At 39.4% G+C, this 15,593-nt stretch overlaps 1 pseudogene; it reads left to right on the top strand.

Annotated features, from left to right (window-relative positions):
- LOC136749050 (putative nuclease HARBI1) overlaps positions 1 to 15,593 on the top strand; it is a 470,787-nt pseudogene that overhangs the window by 286,814 nt on the left and 168,380 nt on the right.

Genomic DNA, 15,593 nt, shown 5'->3' with positions numbered 1-15,593 from the left:
TGGTGACCAGTGATCTCCCATGCCCAACTCCTACAGCAGACAGGAAGAAACAGCTGAACTGTACTACACAAGCAACACCCTCAACCTGTTTATTTGCAAGGGCAGCAACACAGATCATTGCTATTTTGTCTAGCACAGTGTAGAAATTGGACTTGGTCATGATAGGGATGGTGTTTCCAAAAGAACTCTGGAGAACTTTTTGAACAGCTGTAAAAGCAGGTACACCAGGCCGTAGATCTTTATACAGCATTCTCTTGAGCATGTTAGGGAGGGCATCCACTGTTTTCACAATATCCTCAACTAGTAATGTTACATTAGGATTACCAGTATCATACAAATCACCAAACTTGTGAGCTATTAGAGTGAGGATGGCATCTTCAAGCAGAGATTCCTCAAACATACGTATACGTAAACCCACGGCAGCAGGAGTTTTCTTTCTCTGAAAAAAAAATATATAATGTCTTATTGCACAAAAAATGTACAGCATACACAAACAGTATTTTATGCATGTTTGTAAAACATCTTATAAGGCTTGTTATTTATAACCTTCTCAACTAATTGTATCACTTGCTCATCTACACTTTCCAACAAGTCACAAAACCATCTTGAAGGTAGAGTGCATGTTTCTAAGCTATGCAAAAGAGATTTCACTTCTTTCTCAGTCTGTCTGGTGATGCATAGCCCACATAGGGCACGTGCAACACATAACAACATTTAGCAAGCGGGTGATACTTATTTTGTCACATATAAGAGCGACACTGCTCCAGACACTCCCTTGCATGTGATCTAAAGTTAGACAGAGATGCTGTGCTTGGCTGGTATCACCTATCAGACAGGCCTCACACTTATCAACTAATTCACGGCCTATACAATGTTGTAACACTAGCGCAATACTGCCCTTTATGGTGTGTGTCATCACTAGTGTTACATGATCATCATAGTTTTTACAATTATATCTCGCAACTTCCCTGTCTGAATCAAAACTCTTGTGGGTTCTAGCAAGGCAAGAACAGAAGCATGCAATGTTCAATCTTGTTCGGGGTCTTAAAGAGTTGACAGAGGGATCAATATCACTGGTGTCAGGTACTCCATTATTCTAATGAAGAGAAAAGAAAATTACATTTAAAACTGTAATGAGTGTTGGTAAGTAAAGAAGTACACGACTATACACAGTTGTAGGACCTCTATATTTACCTCTCTTTCCGTTGATGGTCCAACTCCACCATCAGTGTCTGAGGTTTTATCCTCACTGCCATGTTCATGGTCCTTGTCATCATCTTCAGACTCATCACCAGTGTTGACACCTTCGTCTTCATCAGACATTGGGAGAACATCCCTGGGGCTCGGAGGAGGAGCGCTGACACCACTCTTTTGATAAATATGCAAAGAAGAAAACATGCATTTAAATTCACTTTGCATTGAAATTCATATATACACACATACGGCCTAACAGCATGTAAACACCGGCATACGTTTAAAGTTAATAATATTCTAAACATGTTTTTAAAGTAAAATAAAGTGTTACCTCTTTTGGGTCCCTGTCTTCCAACTGTCTTGATTTTGTGTTAGACGCACCTGCATCTTCATCAACAGTGCTAACTCCTTCATCTTCATCAGACATCTGGGCAGATTCACCAGGACTCAGGAGAGGTATTCCTACACATGTCTGTTGATAAACATACAAAGAAGAAAACATGCATTTAAATTAACTTTTCATTGAAATTCATATATACACACATACACCCTAACAGCATGTAAACACTGGCATAAGTTTAAAATTAATAATAATATTCTAAACACATTTTTTAAGTAAAATAAAGTGTTACCTCTTTTGGGTCCATGTCTTTCATCCATCTTAATTTTGTGTTAGGTGCCCCTGTATCTTCATCAGCAGCGTGGTCGCTAGGGGGTGTCTTCTTAGCTGGTGTAGCCATAGTGCGCTATGGAGGTTTCCACCGGTTACCGCAGACATGTTCTGTCCCGAACGGTTTTCTGTGTTTACCAGCGTGCTCTTTATACTGTAAATGGTGGGCGGTGGCTCTACAGGGGAGGCGGGGTGTGGGCGGGGTTGGGGCGTGTATTGGGACACGTGGGTAAATGGGGGCAGTGGCTCTACAGAGGAGGAGGAGTGTGGGCGGAGTTGGGTGCGTGTATGGGGCCACGTGGGTACAGTCAGCATTTGTACCCATTAGGCTCGTGTCCATAACAAATATGTGATAACAATTTACCTCTCCAAACGGTCACCTCACCCAGTGTGTACACGTTGTTTTGAACGTGAGACCATGACCATAGCACGCATAGATACAGATGTCTGTGGGAGATAAACTTTATCGGAGTGAAATAGACACCCCAACATACGGCCCCAACTGAATTCTGTAATGAGAACAACATTTTTGGCGGTTTCCTGGTATGTTATGTGGAATACAATTTTGTGTGATTCTTAGAAAAATTATGAAATACCATTTTGCCCCCCCATAAATAAGCCGCTCCAAGCAGTTAATTTTACACATCCGATATAATATATGAAGGGACACACTCTTCATAATGGCATCTGACTGTGGTACATTTGATGAGGAAGAGCTAGTAAATGCGTTATCATGTATTGATGGTAAGAATGTTTTTTATAGTAATAGAGTTAGGTTTAAAAGTGTTAGTATATCATGCATAGTTCATGGTTTGTATAATTTAAGGTGAAACACCGGCCTAGGAGAGAACCGAGATATTACAGCACAGAATAACAGACCCGATTCTGTCGGGCCGAGCACCCCGCGGGGCACCACGGAGAGTGGAACTCACAACCCCCAACGCCTACGTCCCGAACAGCGCCATCCAAACCGCAGGAGACATGTGTTCTGAAGGTGGGCCAAAGCAATGTGTTTAATGCCCAGTTTTTATTTCATGGTATGCCATAGAACAAGTTGTTACATATTATGAATTAATTACATCTTCTAAAACATAATAATGTGTAAATTTACGGGACCAATGTTTGTTTTTTGATTTGACAGTTGTCAACGAGACCGTGTTTAACCCACATAACTACGTACTCCCCCACCCACCCCAAGTCACAGAGCAAACTTTGAATGGAGGTGTGTAACATTCACCGTTTTTACCAATGTTATTATTATTATTATTATTATTATTATTATTATTATTATTATTATTATTATTATTATATTTTTAATTTTTTCGAAATGTAGTGAAAAGTCACTGTATAAAGTGTAATTGACATGTTTGTTTTATTATAGCTAAAAATGCGGCACAGCCTGCATTGCCCTGCTTGAGAGGCATGTCAAGTGGTAAACAGCTGAAGAGATCCGATCGTGCTGATAAGGGGAGGTCCGTTCTACAGCGGGGGAGACAGCCACCAGGCACACAAAGGGAAAACACAGCGCCCAGAAAAGCCCTGAGTAAGACAAACTGGGTGGCATGAGAATGGGGAATTTGTGTACAAGGGAGCTCCTATCCGCGGGTCTCGTGATAGATCTGGTTAAGGCTGTCACACAACAGCACACACTGGCCTCAGGCAGGACACCGAAAGGTTGGGGGAGGTTTATGACCGCTATGGCCGAGATTAATATCCCCGGTTCTGTTTTGTCCAACAGAGTTAACCGGGAGTTATTGGAGAAACTAAAAATGGCCCCTACTAGAGATAGATATCCTATTTCTCCTGATCCAGAGTTTATCTCACTGGAGGGGCCGTTGCCCCACCCGAAACTCCACAGAGAGACCACCCCGCAAAACGACGCAGACTATTTGGGAAATTACCATGGTTATCTCTGTAAAAAATAATACGTTTTTTTTATTATTATTTTGGTGGGGTGTTTGCTTATATATAGGTTATAGAAATACATAAGTTGTTGTTATCCATAAGATGTTTCATTCTTGTGTGATTCTGATAATAAAAAAATAAAAAAAGTTTTATTATTATTATTATTATTATTATTATTGTTGTGTTTGTATACCAAATAACAATTATCAGTGGTGTTTAATTGTTGTTTTTTATATTTTTTGTGATAATAGAGATGAATAAAAATGTAAGGTGTGATAAACAATGGTGTTTGTATGTGTAAACTAGGTAAAACCATACTTATTGTGCATATTGTAGCGTTATGTTGGGTGTATTTGGATAAGAGCATCTGGGCTCGGAGCTGAAGCACTGATCTAAAGAAAACCTCTCCCCCCCAAAGTTATCAGATTCCCTTAGCTCATCAGCTTGGAACTGGTTTGCATCAAAGTGACAGTTTTGGGGAGGATGGCACCAAGAAGAGGCCAAATAGTTTGGAATTCTGCTATGAGATGTCTGGAGAAAGGGGCCTGTAGGTGATAAAAACTCTTTGAAGTGTACGAGAGCCGAAATCCTGACATAGAGCTACGAACCCGGGCCAACCGGCATTTCCAAAAGATGGCATGGATTGACATCAGTCATAAATCAAGCCCCCCTCCAATAGGACACTGGGGGCTGAAACCGAAATCCAATCTCAAGAACTCAGGAACCAATCACCTATTGATCTGACAGACTATAAGGAACAGCGGACAGTCAGTCTCTCTCTCTCTCTCTCACCTGAACCAGTAACTCACTGCCACAGCTCAACCTGTAGCTCTGTTGCCAGAACCGGAACCAGAAACCAACTAAGTCTTTGCCGGCAACAGAAGAGTTAAACTGGGAGAAGGAGATTGAGCCGTACGAAGAATTCTTTTAAAGGACTTTATTAAATAAAGAACTTTACAGACTGCGCTGCCCGCCTGTGCCCACCTGATCAGTGGAGTTTTACAGCTGGACAATTGACTAAGTCGACTGAATACGAAAGTGTCAGTCATTTAAATAGCTATTTGAGTCTTAAGAAACTTGACCCTAGGAACAAACAGGGCCCTGCTTTCCTCAAAGACTTTGTCTTCAAATAAGTACGGTGAGAGACCCTGCTTGCCAAGAAGATTTTGTGCACAACCTTGGAGCCTTCAAACCAGTGGAAAATCTGTTTGGAAACGACTCTACTTCCGCGAAACCCCAACTTCCAGGTGCATCAACTGAGTGTAAGTTCTTGGACAAAGCCGAACCGGACTGCCTTTGTTCCAAACCACATGGACCTCGTGCCGTGTGCTGTTATCTGAGCCCGAAGACAGAGAGGCCTCTCTGCGACGAAGTTCAGATAAGTTTAACAGTTTGGAGTTCATGATTCATGACATTTGAGAAATCAATTAGAAATGTTAATCTGTGATTCATAACTATAGAATGTGTAATATCATTTAGTTTTCTTAAATATAAATGTGTGTTGCATTAAACTGTTTTGTTGATAATTTTAGAAATAAAATCTGTCAACGCCGAGAAATATCTTCTCATTCCTGTTTAACTGTTTAATCTGAAATTGACACAAGTTAATAGACATTAGATTATTGGTGGCCCTGCCTATCCTTAATCATTGAATAATAATCAGTTAAGGGAAATTGTGGTAACAAGTAATGATAGGATCTTTCTCGGCACCTAAACGTAAATGAGACTGATATATATATATAACGAGAAGTTACCTGACATAAATACTAACCTGCGTAGTTATTTAATGTCTGACTAATAATACTAACGAGAGACTCACCTTCGTCTTACTAACCGGTATTGTAGTCAATGTGTTTATAACCTTTTTTTGTTTAACGATTTGTGTTATCATATGCGATCCCATGGTCTTTGATTTGGTCATGGAAGTGATTTGTCTTTGATTTGTTGAATTTTAATTAGTTTTTCCCTTTTGTATAATTAGTGTAGTGCTACATTTAGTCTTTGTTTTGAATAAATTTGACAATTTATATCTTTGGAATTGGTGTCTGCGTCCAATTATTACAGAAATTGAGTTCTATAAGATTCCAGGATTCGTGATAAGGTGATACTATAAATTCACTTCTTTAATTGAATTTTATAAGTGTACCTTACGCTACAATATCATATTTTATTATCTGGTTAACAGGCATTACATATATGAGAATTACAAATTTCATTAAAGTTAAACACACACACACACAAGCACTAATCTATCGTGTCTATACATATATAGCGTTATTCATACATGGCTCTAACATTGCTAATTTCTGTTCATGACTGGTTTAGCAATTATGACAGATCCTAAAATCATGCATTCGGTTACACATCTGACAATTCTCATTTACATGAAGCTTAAACAAATACATAGGTCTCGTTCTCCTGTTATAACTTTTAACAAACTGCATTACCATGTTGTCATTACTAATTAAATCTTCAGAATACAAATCCAATATCTGATTATAAGCTAAACCTTTACAACACTGTTGTAAAAAATACACACAATGGTTTCCACATGTTGTAGACAAAGCATCTTGCAACTGGTTACTGTTATACATGGTTAACAAGGCATTTGTGTTTAAAAAATGCATAATTGATATAGGGAAAAAGGGAGCATTGGGAGGGAATCCATAAGAATCAAATAATTCAGCCTTCCCATCTCCTCCTAGATAGATAGCGAGCCAGTGCTCCCCGGGTCGGTTGTGGGGGTGGGTGTTAATGATGAGACAGACTGGCCTCCTATTCGGGACTCGTGATCGTTTGGGGAGCTTATCAGATGGAAACACACCCAGAAAATAGTCTCTTGTGTAAATGTCCTTAGTCATGATGGCAAAAAGTTGTTTGGTATCCATGGCCAGTTTAGTGAAAGGTACAAATCAATAGTTTTTTTCCTTTTCAGCTGTAGTCATAAAGCACTTGGCGTCTCATGTTAATTTCAACAATGTTAGCAAAAACAGCATACACTATCATGTTCACAGTGGTTGGTAATGGCTGGGCAAAACTAATTTCTGCTCTCAGGTTCCCTGTTTTTATGAGCGAATAGTGCCCGGTGCATTCTTGATCCGGGCTCAGGTTGAATGCAAACAGTGTGTAACCTCTGGCAAACTCCTTATGGTCCACTACCAGAGGCTTGTCTTTGAGGCGCTTTCCAGCTGTTTCCACCAGGTTAAAGTACTCCTGGACACAGTTATCATTTGCGAAATCCGGTTGTAGTGGTTTAGTAGGGATCTGCTCCCCATCAGCATACAGGACCAGGAAATTAATATCACAATGTTTAAAGTTGAAGGGGTTTTGTGTAACATCACCACTGAATGCTGCGTTATCCACAAAACCAATTACTATTATCTTAGGCAATTGGCCCAGAAACAAATTTTCCTGGTTGCAGACCCGGCTTCCTCTGGCCAGACTGAACACTTTCATCTGAACCAGATCTACAGGGTATTTTGCATTAGCCACCTGCAGCGCATCGGCGTGGCCCAGCCTGACAGCGGGGGCCACCTGGACCCTCTTGACAAACAGAGCTGCTGAGAGAACCCACAGCTTGAAATCCTCAGCGTTGCTCATGAGACAGAACGCTTCTCTGTTACGGGTGAGTTTAATTTTTATATCAACGCCGTTCAGCATTAATTTGTCTTGAAAAAACATGTCTGCATGAATACAACCCAACAATTCTAGTTTTCGGCTTCCTGCTGTATAGGCAGCTCTATTTTTGAACCCCAGGTTTGCCCCGTTCAGCACGGTTACTTCATGCTGGCCGGCTGTGTCCTTGACAAAAAGGCCTGCTGAGTACTGTGTGTTCAAAGTACGGATAACAGTTGTTGCTCTGGCTAATAAGTCTGTCCCCGATTGTGATGTTGACCTGGCTGAAAAGGGAGGCCACGGGGTAATTTACCAGGCCCACCCGATCATCCAGGGCCAGATCGGTGCCATCATGCCTAGTTATTTTACAAGTCAGGTAGATGACAGTGTTGTTCAGGTCTAGATAGTCTTCACCATTTTCAGTGATGTAGAATTCCAGGGGGGCGTTGTCAGAGAGCGCTGTGAGGGGGGCCACCTCCACATAGAAGCTCTTTTCGATGCTAGTCTGTGTGGGGGCCAGCTGAAAAAGATCCAGTTCAGATTTGGTGCACTCCCCAGAACTGCAGTGAATGAAAGCCATGTTTAAAATATATCCCCGCGATGTTGTTGCCTGGAACTCCTCTTCTTACCGGCCCCATTTCTTTTATGATTGTGTTTCTTCCGTATTGCCCTTCTTTTAACAGGGGCCAGGGGTCCTGTGAGCCCCAGTGGTGTCGTTATTTTCCTTTTAATGCCTCTCCTGATATACATTAGTCCCGAGCCCTCCTGTTTCAGAGCATTTATTCTACTGGCCACCGCACTTGTAACCTGCCTGACCACATCTTTAGCTATGTTTGTGGCAGCCGATCTAACACGTGGTTTGACAATTTCTAATCCGCGTCTCAGAAAAGGCATAGCTTTTCTGAATAATGCTCTAAATATACCCGCTACCCCCGCACCGTATTGTACCGGCATCCCGGTGAAACCGGGTAGGCCGTTACCCGCCTGATACTTGTAGTAGTTCCTATACATGTGCGGGTCTCCATAGTTTTTAACAATCACCATAATTTAAAAGTGGTTGTATCTAACAGGTCGGAAATGCAACTTCACTATCACCTTGCTGTATGCGAATGTGACATATTCGTTCTGGTCAGTCTTTATTCAATGCTGATGGTGTCGAATTGATCCATGCTCAGGGGGACATAGTGAGGCTTATCATATAACAGCATAACAAACTTTCCTTCTTCCCCTTTTTAATATTAATATTAATAATTGGAGATATTTGCCCCTTAATTAAAAACATTGCATTTACATGTTGTAATTATATGTAACATGCACATCAGTAATCAATGTGACAACAAAATGAAACACAGTAAGCAACTAAATGAGGTTTGGAAGATATTTGTGAGCTGCATCAGTTCTAAGCTATACAAGTTTTAAATTGATGTACAGAAACGAGACTTGTAGATTAAAGTGTTTATTCATTTATTATGATAACAGAGCTATTAATATTATAACTAATGTAATTAAAAATTTAAATCAGATCAGGGTAGTTGATTTTTTTAGATTAATACTGGCTTGTACTTTAACGTATTTGACCACTAGAGGGGGAACTTGACCATGAAAACTGATTTTGTCAAAATTTGCCTTCATCTGATTTATATTTTTAGGAGCCTGAAACCTTACATTTGTTTACTGGAAACACCTGGAAGCCTCAATGTTGCCTGCAATGTATAGTTTTTTATTATTATCATTATTTGTCTACCGTTATTTTAAAAAGCTTATAATAAAACAAAACACTTGATACAGTGATAGACAGCTGAGTAGAGCGATGCCATATGCAATATGTAAGCCATATGTCACATGGGCTGCATACAAAAACATGGCAGCCAGAAGCAAATGACTGAGCACGTATGCAAAATACGTGTATTTATAAAAGCATGAACTTTGACCCCAGAAAAAACCCATGAGCCATATTCGAAAACTCACCAAACTTGGCACAATAATCAATTACAATGTTATGCTTGATTGTGGTGAGTTTTGTCACCAGCGCGCTTGTTCCGATGATGAAGGCCATGTCACATGCAGCAGTGAATATCTACAGAACAGTAAATCCTAAGGTGCTTAAATTTTCAGTGATTAACACTAGTACAAACATCTGTCAAAGTTGAAAAAGCCAAGTTGATTGGACAAAAAACATGGCTGCTATACACCAATGAAAATGACAGCCTCAACCATATACTGACATTCGTTATGTAGACCTCTACCTCCATCATGAGGACAAACTTGGAAATTGCATTCTGTATCTTCAATGCAGAAAACTTGAAACTTTCAAATGTCCAAAAAATGTTTATACATGCATGAAAACTCACGAAACTCACAAGTGTTTTAGAAACCACTTATACCTACAATTGCAGTGAAAATTGCACATACTAGTGTCATGGTGTTGCTAAATATTGTGATAGGAGTCTAAATTGTGAAATGCAACAGATATCTTCTTCTCCAAAACCTAATGACACATGCATATGCCACTTCATTCACATGCGTACCTCATGTTCCACTATTACGCTTGTTCATCAGAAGTTCCCTGGGCGCATGCATTGTCCGCCATGTAGCATTCTCTGATTCCAGCTTTGGTGCCTTCTAATCCATGCCACTTATACCCACTGTGACACAAATTGGCATGCATGACACTAGTACAGAGTCCTACCAAGGGTTTTAAAGGCTAGTTGCCCCAGTGAAAAACATGGGTGCTGTGGGCCAATTAAAAAAAATGTATGTGTCACTTTAGACAAGGATCACATTACCTCTACACTGGAATGCAGTACGCACATGAAACTCAGCACCTACGTCTATGTCTGTGCATTGAACATAAAACCTGATTATTAAGTTTGTGAGGTACACGGTTAAGCCACAATGTTGGATTCAACATGTGTCCGCGTGCGAAAATGAAAACAGCTACTACTCTGGAACTCTAAAGCCCAGTGCTCTGAAACTTTGCATGTATTACATAGACACTGCTATCTATCACGTCTGCAAGAGACAAATGACTGTGTTCAACAACATGGCAGCCACAAGAAAATGACTGTGCACGAATGCAAAATACGCATATGTATAAAAGCATGAAACTTGACCCCAGAAAAAAACAAAGAGCCATATTCAAAAACTCACCAAATTGTGTTACAATATGTCACTTATGACAGCAAATATCTTCAGAACTATAGCCTAATGTACTTAAATTGTCAGTGATTGAACTATCTGTCAAAGTTGATGAAGCCGAGTTGATAGGACAAAAAATCTGGCTGCTGTACACCAACCAAAATGACAGCTTTACATGATAGCCACATCATGACATTCCTTATGTAGACCTCTACCTCCATCTTGTGGCCAAACTTGGGAATTGCATTCTGCATCTTGAATGACTCAATGAAAACTTCACATATATGCTAGAATTATGTGAAAAATACAATGGTACCTTACAAAATTGATGCATGCAATCAAGAAATTAATATTATACCTCACTGACATTGAAATACACACTTCAAGTGACAAAAGATTGAAAACCTCAAATCTATAATACATTGGATTAGAATTGAGAACTACACATTTAATAACACATGCATTTAAACTACAAATGCCTGGTCAAATCTGAAACCTACTGATACAACATGGAAGCCAACTTCTAGTTATTATTATTATTTTTCCGCCGTTTTTTTCAAAAGCCTATAAAAACCAAACCGCTCGATGAAAACTCATAAAACTTCATACAGTGATAGATGGATATGTAGTGCTATGCCATATGCAATATGAAGGCCATATGTCACATGGTCTGGTGGCCTTAGTGGCTTAAGTGACACATTTTGGAAAATCTATAAAAAATCTTCTTCTCCGAAACCGCAGACGGGACAGATGTGAAACTTGGTGTGTGATGTTATGTTATGGCCTATATTCAGATTTGTTCAAGACAAGTCGATAAGTCACATGGTTTGGCAGCCATATTGGATTGGCCAAGAATCTTCAAAGATCTTCTTCTGTGAAACGGTTGGTCAGATTGATACGAAATTTTCTACACGTGTGGCTAGCTCCTCTATCAGATTTGTTCAAGGCAAGTTGATTGAATAAACAAGATGGCCGCCCTGAGCCAATCAAATTTCAGAGATGGTCAAGTTGGTAATAAATGCATATGGTGCAGTATGGAACTATGTTAGAATGTATTGGACTGTTTAATACTTGACAGGATTGATCCCATGAGCAATATGGTGGTCAATGGTAATTATTATTATTATTATTATTATACTTATTTTTTCTTCTCTTCCACCAGAATATGTTCAAATACCTATAACTTTTGAACCGATGTCTAAAAAGTCACCAAACTTGGCATGGATGTAGGAGTCTATGGCATGGCCACAAAATCCCGGCATCATGTAACACGGTTTGGCAGGCATCTTGATTGTAGTCCAAACAAGAAATGTCAGTTTTCAAACATCGTTTTCTCAGGAACGGTAAAGAGTTGAGATATGAGACATATAGTACATACTGCGCTTATGTTAGTACTTGATTTGGCTATTTCCAAAAATGTATAAATCACACGGTATGGCAACCATTTTGGATTATGCTGAAAACACTTCAGCCTCGATTTCTAATACACTCTTATACTGGCTGATGTGTGCTTTGGTATACAGTATCTTTGGACTGTGTTGTATACATATCTTAATGAAAAGTTCCTACATAAAAATACATGGCAGTAATGAACAAAAGATTTTGACTTACTGTAAATTTTGTTCAATTTTAAGCCGGCAATGACACACTGTCACCACTGGTAGCAGCATATATATACCACATAGAGCACTGAGAAAAAAAAACGATCTTGGGCATGTACATCGTAGCAACAAAGCAGTATCAGTCACTTGCAACAGTATTAGAGTGGAAACTATTGTTTTAAACACAGAGACACTTCTGCATGCAAATACAAATAGTGTAAACTGAGATGTGTTTGTAATGAGGGTTGTTTCAGCTGTAGAGACCGTGAGGAAAACGAGGGAGAAACCGAAAGTGAAAGTAAACAATATTCTTAAATATGATTCTCAACACACTGTAATGCAAGGTATTCAAATAAATACATGAACATGAACAGTGGTACAACAGCAATGACGTTGCTGAATCTGTTGTGGTGGGTTATTGCTTTCAAATTAAAGTAATTTCAAACAGATCACAACGAGTGCGTGACTTCCTGTTTATATCATGTTACCGATGCAACACGGGGGCACGACTTCGTCCTCTTCTCTCTCGCTGAAATCATAACTTATGGTGACATATTATATACTGATATGTGCAGAATTGCTTGGGCGAACATGAGACGTGTACTGTGCGAGCTACACCCGAAAAAACTGACCTAATAATTGAGTCGCGTAATATTAATAATTGGAGATATTTGCCCCTTGCTGAGAAACATTGCATTTTACAAGCCGTAATTATATATAGCGTGCACATCGGTAATCAATTTGACAACAAAATGAAACAAACAAACAAAGTAAGCAACTAAATGAGGTTTTGAAGGTAACTGCGAATTGAAAAGCTACAGCAGTTCTAAGCTATACAAGTTTTTAGATGAATGTACACAAACGAGACTTGTACAATAAAGTGTTTACTCATTTATGATGATACCAGAGCTTTTTATATTATTACTAATTTAATTAAAAATGATATATTGAAATCAAATCAGTGTAGTTGACTTTTTGAGATCAATACTGGCTTGTACTTTAACGTATTTGACCACTAGAGGGGGAACTTGACCATGAAAACTGATTTTGTCAAAATTTGCCTTCATCTGATGTATATTTTTAGGAGCCTGAAACCTTACATTTGTTTACTGGAAACACCTGGAAGCCTCAATGTTGCCTGCAATGTATAGTTTTTTTTATTATTATCATTATTTGACTACCGTTATTTTAAAAAGCTTATAATAAAACAATACACTTGATACAGTGATAGACAGCTGAGTAGAGCGATGCCATATGCAATATGGAAGCCATATGTCACATGGGCTGGTGGCCAGATTTGGACTTAGTGTCAATTTTGGTCAATGCTAAGCCTACAATGACACACTGCCACCACTGGTAGCAGCATATTCCAAATACAGCACTGAGATAAAAAAAGGAATCCGCCATCTTGGGCATGTACATCGTAACAGCAAAAGACTATTAGTCACTTGCAACAGTATTAGAGTGGAAACTAATATTTTAAACACACAGACACTTCTGCCTGCAAATACAAATAGTGTAAACTGAGATGTGTTTGTAGTGAGGGTTGTTTCAGCTGTAGAGAAAATGTGAACAGTGAGCGAGAAACCGAAAGTGAAAGTAAAACATATTCTTAAATGTGATTCTCAACACACTGTATTGCAAGGTTTTAAAGTAAATACATGAAAATGAACAGTAGTACAACAGCAATGACGTTGCTGAATCTTTAGCAGTGGATTATTGTTCAATTGAAAGTAATGTCAAACTGAGATCACAACGAGTGCATGACTTCCTGTTTATATAATGTTAACGATGAAACACGGAGGGGGGCATAACTTCGTGCTCTTCTCTCTCTGTGAAATCGTAACTTATGGTGACGTTATATACTCAACTACTCATCAGACTTCCATGGTGGGGGACGAGGTGCCTCGTTGGACCCTCAGAGGGGGCTGTTGCTGGAAGACAAGAAGGCAGTCGTGCTCAGATACTGGTCATGCAGTGCAGGACCTTTCCAAAGACAGTTGTGCAATTGCATGTCCATGGCACACCGGCGGCACTATGGGCTAGAAAAACAGAGACTAAACAGATGAGTCTTCAGATGTGATTTAAAGGCTAAGACAGAGGGGGCATCTCTTACATTGGCTGGAAGATCGTTCCATAGCTTTGGGGCCCTATAAATGAATGCTCTACCACCTGCGCTTTTCTTGTGTATTTTAGGGAGCGCTAAGTAACCGGCTTCCTGTGATCTCAATGGCCGACCTGGAGTTTATTCGATAAGGAGATCTTTTAGGTAGGGAGGTGCCAGTCCCTTAAGTGCTTTAAATGTTAATAAGAGCACTTTAAAGTCTATCCTGTAGTGCACGGGCAGCCAGTCAAGAGAAGCCAATACTAGAGTGATGTGTTCATGTTTTTTTGTTTTTGTTAGGATTCTTGCAGCAGCATTTTAGACTAAGTGCAGAAATAGCTCTGTTTGTGCTGCCTGACAGAATGGCATTACAGTAATCCAATCTACATTGATACAAATGCGTGTATCTATTTCTCAGTGTCCTGTAACGAGAGGAATTGTCTTAGTCTAGCAATGTTTCTAAGCTGGAGAAAGGGAGATCTCGACACATTCTGAATGTGTGATTCAAAAGATAGATTATGATCACAGATGACACCCAGGTTTCATGCCATCTACTTAGGGGAGAAATTAAAGTTATCATTACTCAGTTTTGTTAGTGCATGATGAACAGTTCGATTTTTGTCTCCTAAAATTATGAAATTCTGTTTTGTCAGAATTAAGCATAAGAATCTTTTTTGTCATCCATGTTTTAATCTCAGACAGACAGCAGATTAGTTTTTCTAGGTCTGTGGTATTGTTAGGATTTACTGACAGATATAATTGTGTGTCGTCTGCGTAACTGTGAAAGTTAATATTATGTTGTCGAATGATATCACCTAAAGGGAGCATGTACAATTAAAAAAGTATAGGTCCGAGGACTGAGCCCTGTGGGACTCCGTACTTAACCTCAGTTAAATTTGAGTGGTTCTCGTTAATCTGTACATATTGGAGTCTGTTTGACAGATATGATTTAAACCATGATAGCACATTGCGAGATAGGCCAATATGGTTTTCTAACCGGTGTATCAAGATTTTGTGGTCGATTGTGTCAAAAGCCGCACTTAAGTCTAATAAAATAATAACACTAGCGTGCCCTACGTCGGAGGACTGAAACAAGTCATTCAATACTTTTAACAGGGCCGTTTCTGTACTATGGCCGGAACGGAAGCCTGATTGGAATTTTTCATAAAGATGATTATGATGGTTAAAAAAGCTTGCAGTTGGTTTGCAACTACTTTCTCTAGAACCTTAGAAAGGAAGGGAAGGTTTGAGATAGGTCGATAGTGTTTAAGTTGGTTAGGGTTGGCACTGGATTTCTTAAGAAGTGGTTTAATTACAGCTATTTTAAATGATTCAGGAACAGATCCTGAGGATAAAGAGACATTAA

The sequence above is a fragment of the Amia ocellicauda genome, chromosome 5, assembly GCF_036373705.1.
Source record: "Amia ocellicauda isolate fAmiCal2 chromosome 5, fAmiCal2.hap1, whole genome shotgun sequence".
Lineage (NCBI taxonomy): Eukaryota > Metazoa > Chordata > Actinopteri > Amiiformes > Amiidae > Amia > Amia ocellicauda.
This window is presented reverse-complemented; position numbering and strand designations above follow the sequence as displayed.